A 5,146-nucleotide genomic window follows, 5' to 3' on the forward strand; every position below is an offset into this window, starting at 1 on the left:
CACGATTTCAGATAAGTAAAGTTCTAAAATACCTTTCATTTTTGTAGTACTTGACCCCTATGTCCAATATTGCTCCCATTGACTCATTCAGATGAAAATATGAGGTACAAAATCGAAATAAAAAATCTGGGGTTTTACCGAGAAAGTGAGACTGATTTATGTCACGCAAGACACTGTGATCATCTGCGCTGACTGCCAGAAATATTAGGAAAAAATTTAATTGATTCACTTTACTTAAATATTTTAATTTGAATATCTCAAAAGAAAAGTTTAATGGCAAGAATGAAATATTTATGCCAAATAAATTCTCTCAATTTAGCTGCCCTTAGTCAGTGTGGCAAAAAGTCTTATAACTTATAGCCCGGCCTTTGCTAGTTAAAAAAACAAAATATGTGGCCCATACTCTAATTGAATCTAGCCAAAACTGTGCAAAGTTTACAGAAACTACAATGTCAGAGGTGTTCAGGCTCAGTGTTTTCGATCTTTAAGCTGGCCTAATCTTGAGAGGTGGAACACCAGCTCATCCTGCTGTTTCCCCCTTTATCCCTTCATTGTGTCGCCTTCTCCTGCCACCCCTCCTGGAGCGAGCTAATTCCCTTTTGATGAGGCGTGCTAAAGAAATCCTTTTTCCATGCTTTTAATTCCCCTCTGGCTCTCTAAGCAGCGATCGGGGTAACAGATTTCAGGCCCTCTGCCGTTCTCCTCGTCCTATAATAGAAGTCATCTCATTAGGACACTCGGTTTCACCTATACTGTCCATAAGACAGGTCAAAACACAGAGAAGGACTTTCTGTTTAATACATACATCACAATAACCACCTTCCTTTCTCTTTGTGTTACAGACTATCTGCTCCGTTGTGCTTACAGTGTCTGAGTGTTTTATCGGGATGGTAAGTAGCTCGTCCATTTCTCTCTCCGCATCTGCGGCAGGCCAGGTTATTAATGAGCAGCAGCTGGGACCAGTGCAGGTACACGCACAGCCAGACAAAGCCCAATATATAACCGTGAAGCTATAAAAAACGAGCTGATGTAAATGAGGGAGGAGGTTGGGCCGGTTCTCAGAGCAGAGCAGGCCGCTGTTGAGACTGAAGAGGAGAGTCACAGGTCAGGTGAAATCGCCGGCACATAAAGGGCCACTTAGCTGGCGGAGGGCGACCCCGGACACTTCCCCAGCCGGTCGCAGAGGTCAGGGGTCAACCCTTGAGAGGTGTACCAGCGCATCTCTCAGACGGACTTTTCCAGCCTCGCGTGTGGCACTTAGCCAAAGGTGACAGCTGCGTGAGGAGTGGGGACGTGTTCAATCAAATGGGAGGGGGCTTCCGAGCCTCGCGCCATTCGGTTAAAGTGGCCACATATCACGGCTAATCATGACTTCGGCTGCTACCTGAAGATTATTCAATCTTGAACGCAGCATTCGCCCCCTCGCCCTCTTCTTTTGTCCAGCGGTGAATCATTTCGGACCACCTTTTGGGGTCAGAGAGAGAAAATAAGCACGCCGGCATAAACAAATGCGCACTTCGCAACTAGGTCAGCTGGCAACCTGTCCGCTTCGTCAGTGCGGTCTAGAAGGACCAAACTAACCGACTCCAGCAGATACGCTCGGGTTTCAACCTTGCCATGGCATGTAAAGCGCTAACAATGCAGTTTATGGTGGCAGGTGAAATATATGATAGCACAGAGGGAAGTTTAAGAAGGTAAATGATATTAAGATGCAGAGAGATGATGTCAGAGCAGGCAGAAGCTCATTTGTAGTGCAGGGGCGTCGTACGGGCTTACTCAGACACATGCTCCCAATTAGCTGGCCTTCCTCATGTAAATGCCCTATAAATTATCCCCCGTGCTACAGGATTAGGTGCTCATAAAGGGAGTTAGCATCTCAATAAAGAGACAGGTTTGCTGCAAGAGCAAATTAGTGGAATGGAGAGACAGAGGGTGGGAGGGAGATGCGGCGGAAAACAGTGCGAGTGTGTGTTGATTTGTGGTGTTTATGTTTATATTTGCATATCATCTGTTTTATTATAGATCAGTAACGGGAGGGTGCCCCGTGAAGTTGAAGTTTAGTCTGCCTGTGGTATTTCATTCATGCGCGTGAGATATACTAAACAAATGAACAATGTCATTAGCCCTGTAATACCTAGAAAACACTGAAAGACCAAACATGATGAATGAATAAACATGTCTAGGAAGGAGCAGCTAAAGGATAAGGATCTGTGTATCCGGTTTTAAATGTGCTGCCAGTTTTCGTGTAAGCGTAGACACGCGTGTTGGCATTCAGCAACTCTGGGTGCAGACGGACACCAGACCTGGCAGTAAGGGGAGAGGGGTGCTTCAGGTGTGGGCTAAACATCAGTGCCCAGAACAGCTACTGGAGAACCACACACAGATATATTTATCTCAGAGTAAACTCGGATATACAATGCCAAATGCTGGGTCATTCTACTAAATGGGTGCTATTGGTCTATTTTATATATGTGTGTAAAAGCTTAGAAAGTAATTGGTGATGCCAGCTTTTAGTATGTGTCATATAGATTTTTTCAACATAGCATAATTTGTTTGTTGTTGTTTTTTTTCTCTTTTGACATGAAGCCTTTTTTGAACTGTCCTCAACTCTGTTTCCAATGTCATCTTCTCTCTATATATAGTATATGCTGTATAGAATGTGTTTGAATGTAATATATGTGACAAAAACAAAATGTTTTGAAATTAAAGTTAAAATTTTAGCTTTTCTTTTAGAGTTTAGTTGAAGTTGTTTCCTTAAATGTGCATCATTATATTTTCCCCCTTTTAAAATAAATAACTATACGTATTTATTATTAAAAATAATAATACCTGGCATCATCAAAAACAAAAACTCTTCAGGGATAATTAAGGATTACTTTTTATTATTATCATTTATTCTCTTCTATCATATATCTCTTTTATTATTATTATTATCTGTCAGTAAGGGATGATATTAAAATATCAGCCCTGTAATCATTTTGTATAATTAATTTTAGCCCTGTTAACCATGTTACCGTTAACCATTTGCTGAAAGCATACCAATATTCAGTTAATTAACACTTAAACACATTTATTTTCTTTATAATTTGGAATAAGCACCATTTTCATAGATGAACTCATAGAGCATTTTTTTGTATATTGAAATATATATTTGTACAATGTTGAAGTGAATATTTAGATTTTGTATAATTGATTAAAGGAGGATTCTTATTCATGTGATATTTTGTAAATCTTTAAGAGACTTCATTGTTGGTTTTAAGCATGGATTGGATGTTTCCAAAACAAAGGCAGTCTGACATTAATCGACACAGTGATTTATTAAATACAGGGAATTATTGAGCTTGGCACTGGCCAGACTGTTAATCGGGACATGGGATACATTATTGCCACTCATATACTGCCAACTATTTTAAATCAATCTCAAGAAACCTAAACCTTGCTTGGCGCAATGACGCAAAACATACTTAGTGGCACCCACACATAGAATGCATCTAAAAAGGATATCCTTTAATTAATGTTCTCTGGTAAACACACACATACACATTTGCAGCCAGCAGGACCATATTCTTTAATTATGTTTTGTCTACTCACGCACACACAGACCTCAAGGGGGTTATAAATAAACGAAAGGTGTGGTTGGATTAAGTTAATGCCGGCTCTATTTTCAAGATCTGCTGTGTCTAGATCAGGCACCAGATGGCGCTGTGCTGGCAGTGCCAGGAGATAATGGGGACAGATCGGGCGCATTACTGCCCATTATCTTCTAATTACTTGTGCGAGGAGCGCTGATCCTGGCGTTTGTGTAAGGAGAAGGCAGAGCCCGGATTACTCGCACTCTATCCTCTGGGACTGCAGAGATTCAGCCAGTCTGGTGGGCTACAATGAGATCTAAAAGAGAACAATCCCTCTCGCTTCCTCCTTCCTTTCTTTCTCTCTCTAAAGAACAACAGATCTCTCCATCTAGATGTCTTAGTGACAAGTCTTCAGTGAGAGACTCAGTTGCTTTCTCTGTTTCACTGTCAATCATGTACTGTACTTTATAAAGCAGTGGTGGGTTGTGACCCAAAAATGTGTCACAGGTCTGATTCTGGCAGGGCTACGCAGTAAGGATGACCCAGTGACCCGGAACCAATCTGAGACACTTTTGGGCCAGTTTGTGGATCTTGATCAGTTGGGTCAGTTGATATACATGTGCATTTATGCCTTGATTTATTTGTTTTGTTGTGTAATTGTATAAATTGTTGTGGTTTGTTTTGTCATCATCAGTTAGAATGCATTGGAAATTACTAAATGGCTAATTAATCTTTTGCATCATATATATATATATATATATATATATATATATATATATATATATATATATATATATATATATATATATATATACAAACACACACGTTTGTTTTTGTGAAAAGTGGGGACATCCCATAGGCATAATGGTTTTAATACTGTACAAACTGTATATTCTATGGCCCTACACCAACCCTACACCTAACCCTCACAGGAAACTTTGTGCATTTTTACTTTCTCAAAAAAACTCATTCTGTATGATTTATAAGCGTTTAGAAAATTGGTGACATGGGTTATGTCCTCATAAGTCACCCTCTCCTTGTAATACCTGTGTCATACCCATGTCATTATACAGAGTTGTGTCCTGATATGTCACAAAAACAAGATCACACACACACACACACACACACACAAAATTTACTTTTATCAGAGCACATAACTATGGACCACTCAGCAGCAGTCCAGTCCTTTTTGAAGTGAGACGCTTCTGACGCTGTCTGTTGTTCAAGAGTAGCCTGACACAAGGAATGCGGCAGCTAAAACCCATGTCTTGCATACATCTGTATGTGGTGGATCTTGAAGTACTGACACCAGCTGCAGTCCACTCTTTGTGAATCTCCACCACATTTTTGAATGGGTTTTGTTTCACAATTCTCTCCAGGATACGGTTATCCCTATTGCTTGAACACTTTTTTCTACCACATCTTTTCCTTCCCTTCACCTCTCTATTAGTGTGCTTGGACACAGAGCTCTGTGAACAGCCAGCCTCTTTTGCAATGACCTTTTGTGTCTTGCCCTCCTTGTGCAAGTTTTCAATGGTCGTATTTTTGGACAACTGTCAAGTCAGCAGTCTTCC

The sequence above is a fragment of the Carassius gibelio genome, chromosome B21 (assembly GCF_023724105.1).
Source record: "Carassius gibelio isolate Cgi1373 ecotype wild population from Czech Republic chromosome B21, carGib1.2-hapl.c, whole genome shotgun sequence".
NCBI lineage: Eukaryota > Metazoa > Chordata > Actinopteri > Cypriniformes > Cyprinidae > Carassius > Carassius gibelio.